The sequence below is a fragment of the Psammomys obesus genome, unplaced genomic scaffold (genome assembly GCF_907164565.1).
Source record: "Psammomys obesus unplaced genomic scaffold, mPsaObe1.curated_primary_1811, whole genome shotgun sequence".
NCBI lineage: Eukaryota > Metazoa > Chordata > Mammalia > Rodentia > Muridae > Psammomys > Psammomys obesus.
Window position 1 is genome coordinate 19,714,908 of NW_026585894.1, and position 14,128 is coordinate 19,729,035.

A 14,128-nucleotide genomic window follows, 5' to 3' on the forward strand; every position below is an offset into this window, starting at 1 on the left:
GTGTGTGTGTGTGTGTGTGTGTGTGTGTGTGTGTGTGTGTGTGTGTGACATCTTTAAGGGTCAGCAGTGGTGGCACAGGCCTTCAATCCCAGTGTTCAGGAGGCAGAGGCACATGGATCTCTGAGTTCCAGGCCAGCACATGCTGTATTAGTGAAACCTTGTGTTCAAAAATGAAATTAAAGTCAGGCATGGTGGCTCACGCCGTTAATCCCAGCACTCACGGATGCAGAGGCAGGCAGATTGCTGTGAGTTCGAGGCCAGCATGGTCTACAAAAGAGCGTCCAGGACAGCCAAGCCTACACAGAAAAAAAACTTGTCTCAAAAAAATAAAAAACAAAAACAGCAACAACAAAAATGAAATGAAGATTAAGGAAACAAGTACTATCAGTGCCCTATTGAAGGCACAAAACTCATAGCTGTAGGTCCCAAAAGGCAGATATAAGACTGCCCAAAGCTTCGACGCCCCCCCCCCGGGTGGAGGAGGGGCAATGAAGGACAAGTGATCTCCCAGGTTGGACATGTAGACTGTAAAGGTATCAGGGCATGGTAGGGCAAACAGCTGAGGGAAATGTCCCTGTTGTGGTGGGGACCAGGGTCTGAAGCAACCTTGTGAAGTGGGGCTGGCAAGATTTAGGGTTAAGGCCGAAGAACAAAGCCCCCCATTGAAACCCGAATTCAGGAAGGATCAAGGGAGGGGCCAGACACAGCAGTGGCCCCTCGGCTGGGCCTCCCAATAGGCTTCCTCCGGGGCATCAGCCACCGCCGCCGCCCCTGCTGCCGCAGCCCCCGCCGCCGCCGCCGCCGCCGCAGGGGAGCAATCCAAGCAGGAGGCTGCTGGGCCACAGCTGGACGCTGCTTACTGCGCAGTTAGTGGAGAACAAACCCAAGCAAATACCTGCAATATTGAGAGCTTTCAGATGCCCATGTTTTATTCATACCCATTAGCATGGGGTCTGCAGGCCCCCGGAGTCTGAAGGAAATGAGAAAATCACAGAATGTCAGTGCTATAAGAGGCCTGGGGAGTGATCTAATCCAGGCCTTCTTTTTGCCAGGAGGAAATTGAGGCCCACAGAGGGAGGCAACCTGAGGCTGCCCACAGACAAGGAGCCAGGTTAGGCCTGAGGGTGTGTGTGTGTGTGGGGGGGGGTGTCTCACAGTCACCAGCTTTGACTTCATTCTTTCCCCTCTACACCCATCCATCCATTCATCCCTTTTCCTTCCCACCATCCTTCCTCCCTACTTCCCTTCTTTCTTCTCTTCCTCCTTCTTCCTTACCTTTCTCATACCTTTCCTTTACTTTCCTGTCTCCTTTTTTACGCTCCCACCCTTTCCTTTCTTTTCTCCATCCTTTCCCGTCTTTCTCCCTCTCTTTTTCTTCCTCTCTCTTTTTCTTCTTTCCCCTCCCTTCCTTTTCCATCCCACTTTCCCTCTTCTCTCCCTTCCTCCTTCTCTCCCTTTCTTCTTTTCTCCTTCCCCTCTCCCTTTCTCCCATCTCCCCCACCTCCCTTCCTTCCCATTTGCCTTTTGCCTTTCTGAGCCAGTAGCCTGCTGCTGAGGCTCCTCAAGGCCTCTGGAGATGGAGAGGGATCCGATGCTCTCGTGCTTCTCTTTGATCTGTGCTCTTGCCTCCAGACCACAAGGATCGGAGGGAGAGGAGTGTGTAAAGCAGTGAGGATTTCCCCAAGTGAGGGAAGAAAGCTCAGTGCATGGGGACTGGGCCTGGATGGCTTTCTAGTCATGGGTCAAGTTTTAGGAGTTACAGAAGTTTAGGGGTGGGAAAACAATGGACCCGAGTGGTATATGTTAATGAGATAAAGCACAGAGGTCATCATTACATTAGCAGAGTCCATCCGCCATCCCTGTGAGCCATTTAGAAATCAAAGTCTGGTGATAGCTCCTCTGCAGAGGAATGGAGACATTCAGAAGAAGGGAGTAGCTATAGAAAAGTGGAGGCCACATGGCAAGATTTTCACGGATGCACTCCTCCAGGACTGTGTGGTACCATTCCACCCTAGGACTCCCTTTGCCCCTTTTTGTCCACTTAGTGTTAGAATCTGCTGTCACCTGTCTTCTGTCTCAGCCTTGCAGGGTCTGGTCTGTCCCAGAGGCTCTTTCCTGGGATCATTATAAGGCCTCTTCCCCTGCAGGTGGCAGGAGAGCAAAAGCATCCTGGGGTTGCACGGGAAGGGCAGTGACAACCAGAACTGAGTCCAGAGCTTCCTTCTAGCCCCCTCCCTACTTACCTGGTCTCTGTGTGCCTAGAGGGGGGGAAGGCTGCCTTCCTTCGTTTCCTCGTTTCTGGCACTGTGGGGCTCTCTGCTGTGAGCACTGACTGCCGCTAGCTCTGGTGAGTGGTGAAATAAGACTCGGAGAGGCCATATTGACCTTAGTCTGGCAGCAGTAGTGAGGTTCGTGTAAGGTGTGCCAGGTAACTGTGCCCCACCGGACAGACATGACGCAGGGGTGGCAGGCCCAGAACGACAGGTGGACCTGGGGATCCATATTTGGAGTCTTCCAAAGGAGCTTGCCCAAGATTGCAATGGTCCAGAGAAGGCATCTGACAGCCAGGGGTAAGGAGGAAAAAGAAAAGGTGCAGTGGAGGAACCTGGAATCCCTCTCTGACGTCTACCTAGCCAGCTTGCCACTGCTACAGGGTCTGAAAAGAGAGACTCTTGCCCTTGGGCTCCTTCCTAGACAGGATGGCATGTGACACAGTGGTGACATTAGCAGAAGGCAGCTGGTAATGGCGTCTAGTTAGCCTTGCCCTCCTGCTTTCTCTCCTTACTACAGAGATCCTGGGGGTGTCTCGGCGAAAGCCATCTTGAGACTATAAGGGGAAGGGGAGAAGAAATTGCCAAAGAGGAACACATGGAACCCGGTCCTTCCCAGATGGCTCAGTGTAGAAGGAGGAAACATTTTGAACATGTTTAAGCCACCATGCTTTGAGTTTTCTATTGCTTAAGCAGAAGGGATGGGGTCGGATTAAGTGCTGTAAGAGTGTGCGGCAATGGGGACAGTAATGTGCCATTCACTGCCTCAGAGAACTGTAAGGCCTCTGAGCAGAACAAATAGACTTTAGGACGGGTCTAGTGCAGAACGCTGATGTTATCACCAGGATCTGGTTTCTTTTGGCCATTCATCTTTGAACCAATCACGAACCAGTCAGGCCCACCATGTCCTCCCAGATCGCAGCATGGAATCTGTTCAGGTGAGCTATGAGAGACAGCAAAGTACCAAAGAGGGATGAGGCTTAAGAAGGTCATTGGCAGAGAAGTAAATGGGCCAGGGGAGGTGGGGATCACACTTTCAAGAAAGTTGATGCTGTGTAGGAAAGAAATATGACACTGTCTGGAAGAGGAGACAGGGTCACAGGAAGGTTGCCCAGTCATGCCACCTTTAATGATGAGGACACATTCTGATCAGTCTGCTGTCAGGTGAGCTGTTGCTGCACCAACATCCCTATGTACGTACGTATGCAAACGAAGCCGACCACGTCACTAGGCAACAGGAATCTCTCAGCTTCTTTATAACCTTGTGGGATCACTGCCGTATATGCAGACATCAAGCACTGAGATGCGGTGTGTGATTGTGTAGAATTCTTAGATGGAAGAAAGGAGCTGCTAATGAAAGGGAGGGGGTGGACTAGAAGAAAAGAGGAGGGCTGTGAGGATTCCCAGGATGCCTTTTGAGGAATTCGAACAGAGGAAATGATACAGAGAAGTCACAGTGGAGATGCAGGCAGGAGAAACCCTGGGAGGTGGCGTGCAAAGAGAGCAGGAGCTTGTCACATTGCTCCCAGCTGTCATCCCGTTCCACTGCTGTGTAGCACTTTACCACAGTCAAGCAGCTTCAAGCAACGTGTGCCCACCTCTGTTTCCGGACTGGGTTTTCTGCTTGAATTCTCCTGAGGTACACGGTGTCTGCCCACCGTCTGTCTTTCTGGAATTCAGAGACTCCCCAGGCTCCGTGGTTGCTGGCGGAACTCAGTTTCTGGCAGTGAGTCTGAGGTCCCCATCTATTTTGCTAGCTGTCAGTCAGGGAACTGCCCCAGGTCCTTGCCTCATAGCCCCCCTCTGTGCCCATCTCCTTATATACTTCCGGTTGGTGGCTGCTTTCTTCCCTGAAGTAGGCTGGTGATTCTCACTGGTGGATTGACCCTCTTTGACTTTGTGGACAGTCTTCTGATTAGGTCAGGCCGACCCTGAATGATCACCCTTTTGATTCCATCAAAGTCATCTGATTAGAGATCTTAGTTACATTTGCAAATTCCCTTGTTATATAGCAGAATCAAGAGAGTGACAGCCTATCATGTACCCAAATCCTCCTTATACTCAAGAGAGGAGAGGGTTAGGGATATAACTCAGGGGGTAGGGCACTAAGCTAGCATAGACAAGGCCCTGAGTTCCAGCCATACATAGTCACACACACACACACACACACACACACACACACACACACACACACACCTTCTGTCTGATACTTTCTTACCCCTTCTCCAAACTACCTCCCTGAGGGTGTCTGCACGGCCCTATACATAACCTGGCACACAATGGCCTGCTTGAATCCACCAGTCAACAGAAGGCTGGCCAAAGCTAAGGCTTCCTAAAAGTCCAGGCAGGACCAGGCAGTGGTGGTGTACCCTTTAATCCCAACATTCGGGAGGCAGAAGCAGAGGCAGGCAGATCTCTGTGAGTTCAAGGCCAGCCTGGCCTACAGAGCGAGTCCAGGACAGCCAGGGCTACACAGAGAAACCCTGTCTCGACACTCTCCCCCTTCCCCCCCCCAAGAAAAAAAAAACCCAGGTGGAGAAAATTATCAGAGCACTGAGACACCTGAGATAAGGACAGTGGGTGGCGGCAGGTATGGGCTGAACAAGGGATCTCTGTCCCTTCTGCTACCCATGGCTTGCTTGCCTGCTTGCCAAATCCATGACTCTAGTTGAACGATCCATTACTACTCCCAGACTTGCATCCTGTGTGTCACCCACCCATCCTTCATAAACGATGGACTCGGTAAATAAAAACTCAGGATGCGAGTTAAATGTGAACTCCCCACACACACACACACTGTGAACAAAGTTCTTCTCCTGAAAGAATCGTTGCATTTCTAAAATTTCGTTTAACCAGGTATCCTACATTTGAGCTGGCAACAGTTCACAGAATTCTGAGGCAATGGGCACAAAAGTTGAGAGCTCCAAGAGTTCCTCGAGGGCTAGGGACGTGGCTCGATGAGAGTGTTTGCCCGGCTCCATCTCCCGCACAGGATAAACTGGACCTAAACACTAGCACTCAAAAAGTGGAAGCTCGGGAGGACTCAGAAGTCAGGGGCAGCCTGGGCTCCATGAGGCCTTATCTTGAAAGCAAATAAACTGTTTGAAGCGCCACCCAAAGCGTGTCATTTGAAAATACCTTGGACCAAAAATCCATCTGTAACAATGTTTGAAAAGGGAGACAGAGGGCTGGAGAGATGGCTCAGGGATTAAGAACATGGAGTGCTCTTACAGAGGACCTGAGCTCTGTTCCCAGCACTCACATCAAGTGGCTCGAAACTGCCTATAATTCTAGCTCTGTGGAATTTGACACCCTCTTCTGGCCTCATGGGTACCGTATGCACATGCACACACGCACATACACACATGAGAGAGAGAGAGAGATAGAAACAAATCTTTATTTATTTATTTATTTATTTTAAAATCACTTTGAAAGGTCCGCTCACAGAGAGCACAAACTTCTCATCACTTCTCTATTCTCCCTTCCTTAACCCCCGTTTGAGTTATGATTTCTGCATGCGGCTACAGAGCCCTGTCTACCCACTGTAGCTGCAAAGTGAGAGAAAGGGCTTAGTTTGCAGTCTCCAGAGCGCACGCACGCACGCACACACACAGGTACCACTGAGTGAGCCAGCCTGCCACACCCTGGTTGGTTCGCTTACCTTCAGGGTGGGCCCTGGGAATGTGATTGGTAGATTTCAAATTCTAAGGGGATGTGTGACCGACGAAATTTGCCGGAAATTGACAGATGACATTTAAGCATGTATGTCCCTGTTCCAGGGACCCCTTCCTTCCTCCAGGTGAGTAAAAGCCCTGAAATCCCAACTTTGCCAGTCAGTAGCTAGACAGTAGCCTTTGAGAGGCAGAACTCGTTACAAGGGTTCAAGGAAATGAGTTGTAACCCCACCAAAAGCCTTTCATTGAAACCCTAACTCCCAGTAACATTGTATTTGATGGCAAACCCTATTAGGAGGACTCCAAAACTGAATGAGGTTAGAGCCTACGTTTACTAGTATCTTTTTTTTTTTAAGATTTATTTATTATGTATACAGCGTTCTACCTGCATGTGCGCCTACATACCAGAAGAGGGCACCAGATCTCATTGTAGATGGTTGTGAGCCACCCTGTGGTTGCTGGGAATTGAACTCAGGACCTTTGGAAGAGCAGCCAGCGCTCTTAACCTCTGAGCTGTCTCTCCAGCCCATTTACTAGTATCTTTAGAAGGGAGAGACTCACTAGGTAAGACTGTTTATGGATTACGGACTGGGGTTCAGTTCCCAGTGACCTCATCATAACTCACAACAGTCTATAACTCCCGTTCTAGCAGATCCACTGCCCTCTTCTGGCCTCCACAGGCCCCAGGTCTGCATGTGGTACACAAACACACGCAGGCAAAACATCCATACTCATAAGAATAATGATTTAAAAAAAAATCTAGTTGGCAGGAGCAATAGGAAGCAGGAAGGGACAGACTTGGCAAGAGACCTGCCTCTGCCTCCAGCTGGAAATGACCTTGGACAAGTCAACCCGGGCCTCGGCCTTCTCATCTGAAAGATGGGACCTTGTTCTTACTTCTCATGTTCGTGTCTAAAGCCTCTCCCAGCTCTACATATCTCCCTTACATGCCTGGCTACACTCCTGTAAGCCCGGTGCTGTGGTGTGATGTGTAGAGACCGGAGGATCACTAGGGCTTGCTGGTTTACCAGCGTAGTTCCAGGTTCAGGAAGAGACCCTGCCTCAAGGAAAAAAGATAGAGAATGCTGGAGAAGGACACTCGACATCTTCCTCTGTCTGGTGGGTGCACAGGAAACACATAACACGAAAGGGCACTTGCTCGACTCGTGCCCATGCACGCACACGTGCCTGTGTGAAAGAGAGAGAGAACGCCAAGATTTTCTCTCTCCTCACCTTGTGAGGACGGTAGGCTATCCATAAGACAGAACGATGGCCTCACCAGAACCAGCTAATTGGTACTTTAATCTTTTGCCTTCAGATGCTTGAGGGATCTGGGCACAGCAGGTTGAGCAGAATTCGGGCCCTGGGACCAAACTGTCAACACAGCCCGTAAGAGATCAACAAGGGCTCAAAGAAGACGGCCAGTTTCTGTGTGATCTCAGACCTCAGCAGTGACTGGAAGTGAGGCTTTCATAGGATGAGGCTTCCGTCCTGCTCAACAGAGCTTCAGGTCTGGCAGGAAGCACACAGATCAGCCCGGGGCCTCTCCAGAGACATCGATAAGGTTTACCTCTGGGGAGAACACTATTTATTATAAGGAATCCGTTTAGCACGGTTATGGAAGCTACCTCCCTCTTTCCACCACCCTCTCAGCTTCCCCTGAGTGTGGTAAGCCAGGACAGGCCTGGGCTTCATCTGCCTTGGCTGTTGGCCCATCAGTCAACCTGGATGTCCTTGTTTACATAATCTCTCTTCTCTCACGGTGATTAAAGTGCTGAATCTCACAGATCTGTCAAGTCCTGGGTACAAGCAATTCCAAGACCAACTCTGGCAGGCAACTCTGGTTCATGGACTCTCTGCTCTGGGCTTGCTCTGGCAGACAATAACCCCCAAAAAAGACATAAAATCATCTTCCTGTTAAGGAGATGTATAAGTTGCTTTAGCCAGAGGGAGGCCAGCTCCCCGACAGAAGTACCTCCTGTATAAACCTCTTCCACCTCCAAAGCAGCCAAGCATGCAAGGGAGACATACAGAACTGGGAGAGGCTTTAGACATAAACTTCAGATGTGAAAGCAAAATCCCACTTTTCTGATAAGAAGGTTGAGGTCAGATTGGGAGTGAACTGCTCAGGGAAAAACCAAACAAACAAACAAAAAAAAATAAAACAAAACAACTGGAGGCAGAGGCAGTGCCAGGTCTGCCCTTCCTGCTTTCTACTGTTCCTGCTAACTGGGAGTCTCCCAGTCCTGTGGGCAAATGGACCCTGAATGGTCTAGTGCGGTGGATTGAATGAGAATGGCCACCACAGGCACATAGATTTGGAGGTATAGTCATGAGCAAGTGGCACTACTTGAGAAAGCTTAGGAGGTGTGGTCTTAGGAGGAAGTGTATCACCTAGGAGGAAGTGTATCACTGTGGTAAGGGCATTGAGGTTTCAAGAGCCCAGGCCAAGCTCTGTGGCTTCCTCTCCCTGCTGCCTGCAGATCGGGTGTGTGTGTGTGTGTGTGTGTGTGTGTGTGTGTGTGTGTAGAACTCTCAGCTGCCTCTCCAGCACTATGTCTGCCTGCACGCCGCCATGTTCTTCCCGCCGTGGTGATAACGAACTAAACCTCTGAAACTGTGAGCCGGTCCCAATGAAATGCTTTCTTTTATGAGAGTTGTGTGGTCGTGTGTCTCTTCACAGCAATACAACAGTGACCAAGATACCTAGCTAAGAGCAACAGCAGAGAAGCCTTGCCCACCAAGATCTAGGCCTACCCTAGGCTCCTGGTCTCCATTATTGGGCCTGCAGTTACAAGCGGCCCGCCCAATCCTGAAATGGCACTGTCCATCCAGGAAAATGCCTCTGTCCCGGCTCCTAAGTACTGCACCCAGGGGCAGAGGGCTAGGAAAAGATCCACAGCCCTGGAAGACAGATGATGGATAGAGAATGACACAAGCATCCCAACTCTGAAAAAAATCAAAGTACCTATAGTTTGAAGAAGGAGAGATCCTAGCCCACACAAGCCCCCCAACCCCCCCCTCCAGTTACCAGCTTTGCTTGGGCCACACATCAAACTTCTTACCTGTAAAGCAGCTTAGTACTAAATAGCCGACCATGGTATTTAAGCAACTGCCATTCCAGACTAGTCAGAGAAAGAAATTATGAATGGACTGAACACACAGATATTTTTTTCTTGTCATTGTTCCTCAAACAATATGATTTAGCAACTATTTGTATAGCATTTGCATTGTTTGATGTATGGTAATTTGAAGTATAGAAGGCATGCGTGGAGGTTCCACGCAAGTACTGTGCCTCATATAAGGGACTTGAGTATCTGGGGACTTGGAGATGTAGGAAGTGATGGAAGGTGTCCCGCCACGAGTCCCCAGTGGAAATGGGAGGATGACTATATTTGCCTCATTGGATTATACTGAGGCTCCAGTGAGAGGGGCATGAAAGGAGTCTAGGAGACAACAAATTAGTTCAGGGGTGAAGACAGGGTCCTCAGCCTACAGGATGGAGTCTCCTGGACATACGCTGCGGGGCTGAGAACAGCTGCAGAGGAAACACAGGCAGAAAGCAAGGGGACAGAATGGGGTTCCCGAAAAGGTTCCCGGCCATGCCAGTTACCTGGGCTATAATTTGCTTGCTAATTTCCCATCTTCCTGGTTTACACCACTTAGAGCTCGTGCTGACTAACGCAGTGACTTGGATGAATGGTTCCCAAAGGCTGTGTTAAGGGCTTGGTCCACCACAGGGTGGTGCTGTTGGAAGGTGGTGGAATCTTTGCTAGGCGGAGCCTAGTATAAGGTTCTTAGTCACTAGGGGTGTGTCCTTGATATGGAGCCTGGCTCAGAAGGTAAGTTGCCTGCTCTGCCATGCGCTGTGATGGGCTGCCTCAAACAAGTTGGCCCACCCAATCTCTGAATGGAACCTCAACAACCGTGACCCCAAATAAACCTTTTCTTTCTATAAGTTAATTGTCCGAAGTGTTTTCCTATGAGAACCTACAACTGATCCATACAGGCTGTATCTTCCTTAACCAATAGGAAAAAAAACAGCCTCAAATTGGCCTGTAACTAAACAAATGCTTCTTCAACAGCAACACTTGGCAAAACAGACCAACCTCCAAGAGCTGAGATGCACATCTCTGTTGTAAGAAGTCAGTCTCAGGTGAAGGAATTAATTTAAATCAGCTAAACAGAAAACATTGTCTCCACCTCCACGCTAGAGTAGCTTGGGAGCTAGAGAAAGAGGGATAGAAAATCCTTTAGGCACACGTTTTTTTTTTTTTTTTTTTTTTTCCTCCTGGCCAGAGTGAAGGTGAGGGGACCTACGAGGCAGCTCCATGGGCCACCCAGGGGACCCTAGTCCAGGCAGCTCCTACTGATTCATTATCCTCAAAGGAGATAATCCTTGCTCTCTCTCTCTCTCTCTCTCTCTCTCTCTCTCTCTCTCTGAGGGAGGCCTGTGCCACAGCTTAGCTTCCCCACAAATGTCAAATGACCTCATCCTTATGCCTCCTGTGCGGTTGGAGTGTAATAAAAACAATGGATGCACACGCAAAGTTCAGACCCAGCCATCCCACACTTAATTGGATGTGATGAGAGGAAGCAATACTTTCGCCCTCGCTGCCCTCACCTCCCAGAGACCCTTCTCTCGTGGAATCCCCACCCCCACCCCGCCACTTATGCCACAGTGCCCCACAGGTCCACCACATCCACATCGCCTGGAAACTAGCTACAAATTAATATTCTCAGGACCCCCAGACCTACTGCCTGGGCTGTCATGAGCCCTCTAGGGATGCCTGATGTGGGTGCCTGTTGCAGGCTATGGCGGATGATGTTTTGCCAGTTGGGAAACCTACAGATGGCTGCGTACCACCCCCAGGGATTCCAAAGTTAGTGGTGTGGAAAAGGAGGGGGTACTTCCGAAAAATTTAAGGTTTTCCTGAGATCCTGCATCAAGGAATCCTGAGACCCTTAGAAATTTCTTTCCAAAAAATTTGTGTCCTGGAGCTGAGGGGGCAACAGCATTTCTCACATCAGAACACCCCCCCCCCACACACACACACCTGAAAGCTTGTCACAGAGCTCGCCTTTGCATTCAGCAGGCCTGGGAGTTTGCCTTTTGGAAGCTGTTGTTCGCTCCGTGCTAGGAATTTTGCTAGGGCCTTGTATATCGTGCTAGGCAAGTGCTCTACCACTGAGCTAAATTTCTAGTCCTGAAAATGTGTTGTTTGTTGTTGTTGTTTTTCTCAAGGCAGGGTTTTTCTGTGTAGCCTTGGCTGTCCCGGACTCACTCTGTAGACCAGGCTGGCCTCAAACTCACAGCAGTCTGCCTGCTTCTGTCTCCCAAGTGCTCAGACTAATGGCGTGTGCTAGCACGCCCGGCTGGAAATGTTTCTCTACTGAGTTCCTTGGTGATCCAGATGGTCTGGAGGCCTCACAGAGGAACACTAGAGAAGATTATTGGCTTCAATAAACAGGAGTTAGCCTTTTGAACCTTCTCTGCAGCCCATCTGTGGACCTGTTTATAAAATGGAATGAGAACCACTCCACTCTTCTGTGTGGAGGTGTGACATAGCTACAGAGCACTGTCTAGCACACACAGCTTTCCGGGCTCTATTCCTAACACTGGAAAAACAAACAAACAAACAAACAAACAACTTTTATCCATGGTATTATATACTCCTCAGTATCTAAAGGTACTTTCATTTTCCACCATTGCTCCAGTGATGTTTGATTACTCTGGCAAGGATCCTGTTACCTTTGGTATAGACAGTTCCATACCCTCCCACCACTCCCACCCCCACCCTCCTAGCTGCAGCTACCTCTTAAGTCATTTTCCATCCTTGTTTCTGGGCTGTAATTGCCTGAGCTTCATTCAGACTTGAACCCAATTTGTCTCACCCACTGTACGACTCCATTGCCGTGATGTCTGTATCTCCAGTAATGGTTCAGAACACAGCTTGGCCTGGTGAACTTTAATAGGGATCACCTTTTTTATTTATCCCCTTTAACACCATCTAGCCTAAATGATCCTCGTGGCAGGCCTCTGAGGTCATCATCATGACCTGGGTTAAGAAATGCAGAAAGAGAGGCCCAGGGCAGTTAAGTTATTTGCCTGTGGTGACAGAGCTGATAATGAATGCTGAATGTGGAGTTAGCTCCAGGGCCCCTATTCTCTGCCAGGTGCGGTTTCGTTTAGGAATGAGAGTCTGCTCTGAGAACAGCCCTGAGCTCTTTCTCCTGCCAGCACCAGCCTCCCAGCCATGTCCTCCGGATCAGCAAAACCATGCAGGGGAGGGTGGGTGCGTGCGTGCGAAGAAGTCCTTTCTTGCTTGCTGCTTTCTTTCAGGGGCATGTCTCTCAGATGCTCAGGGCCTCCTCTCCCCTGAAGAGCCACCACCAAGCCTGCTTCCCCATGTGTGTAGACATCCCTTCCCAGGCCCTCCGAAGAGCTGCCCTGTCCATTTCTCACAGCACACGACTGAGCACTGTCCTTCCCAGCGCCACCTGCCTTCCATACCGGGTTTTGACAACGTTAAGAAGACCTCTCAGGTAGCTACTACGCTCAAGGTATTAATGCCAGAGCCTCGAGGATTCGTTCATTCTGCTAATGTCTATCAAATATGGATATGAGGCACCTGTCCCATTCATGCTGCTGGGAACTGAGCTACAGACAGTCTTTGCTATGATTTAAAAAAAAAAAGATTTACAAGCTGTATGCACTCTGCAGAAATAGAACTTCAGGTGTTTGATTAGGAGGCTTAGTTTTTTTGGGGGGGGGACAAGGTCTCATCACGGAGTCTAGGTTGGCCTCAAACGCATGATGATCCCTCTGCCTCAGGAGTGCTTCAGTAGACTTATACGCCAGATGACTGTTGGAGGGGACACCTGAACAGGTGATCCTGGGTGGCATAAACAGCAAGCTGAGGAAATAAGCCAATGGACAGTTTTTCTCCGTGTGTTCTGCTCAGTTCCTACCTCCAAGTTCCTGCACTGACTTGCCTTCATTATAGGCTGTAATGTATAAGATTAAATTATCCCCTTTCTTTCCAGGTTCCCTTCCTTTTTTTTTTTTTTTTTTTTTTTTTTTTTTTGTAACATTTATTATGTTCACAGTGTTCTGCCTGCATGTGTGCCTGCAGGCCAGAAGAGGGCACTAGATCTCATTATAGATGGTTGTGAGCCACCATGTGGTTGCTGGGAATTGAACTTAGGACCTCTGGAAGAGCAGCCAGTGCTCTTAACCTCTGAGCCATCTCTCCAACACCCCCCCCACCCACCAAGTTGCTTTTGATCATGGTGTTTATCCCAGCAACAGAAAGTAAACTAGAGCAGTAGCTAAGGATGGCTTTGAACTTCTGATCCTCTAGCCTACACCTCCCAGAGTGTGTCACCATGTCTAGTTTATACAATACTGCGGCTCAAACTCAGGACTTTGTGCACATTAGTCAAGCAACTAAGCTACATCCTTAACAACAGGTAAAGTGTTTCTACTGCACTTTTAACCTGGGCTATTTTTAACTGGGGACTATTTTCAACTTGGGCTATTTTCAACTAGCTCCATTATACACCCAAGAACATCTATGCAAAATCTTGGTCACCTACCTCAAAATATTTTACCAGGGGAAGACTAGAGAACCAGGGAACACAAGCCCGGAATAACAGGGATTCCACATAGCTTCTTTTCTGTTGCCTACAACAGAACCTAGAGCCTGGTGGCTGTTCAATAAGGATTCAATGTGTCAATCAATGAATGAAAGCGTAGGTGGAAAGGGAGCCCACCTTAGTGATTGCCCTGTTCTCTCTTCCCAACAGAGCTGTAGTTCACTGGTCTGAATGATGTGTCTCTTTGGTGCTATAGTCCAAGTTGACTATGATCACCAAATTACTAGACCTCATTTAGGAAATGGGCATAAGCCAGGCACAGTGCTGCCCATGCTTATGATCTCTGCACTCAGGGAGGCAGAGGCAGACAGGTTGCTGTGAGTTCGAACCCACCCTAGTCTACAAAGCGAGTCCTGGACAGCCAGGGCTACACAAAGAAACCCTGTTGAGCTGGATAGAGAGAGACAGAGACAGAGACAGACAGACACACACACACACACAGAAAGAGAGAAAGAAAGGAAGGAAGGAAGGAAGAAAGGAAAGAAAGAAAGAAAGAAAGAAAGAAAGAAAGAAAGAAAGAAAGAA

The 14,128-nt window shown here is 49.1% G+C and overlaps 1 pseudogene; it reads left to right on the plus strand.

The window, feature by feature from the left end:
- Positions 1 to 3,173: 3,173 nt before the first annotated feature.
- Positions 3,174 to 14,128, plus strand: part of LOC129670954 (copper homeostasis protein cutC homolog) — a 28,614-nt pseudogene continuing 17,659 nt past the window's right edge.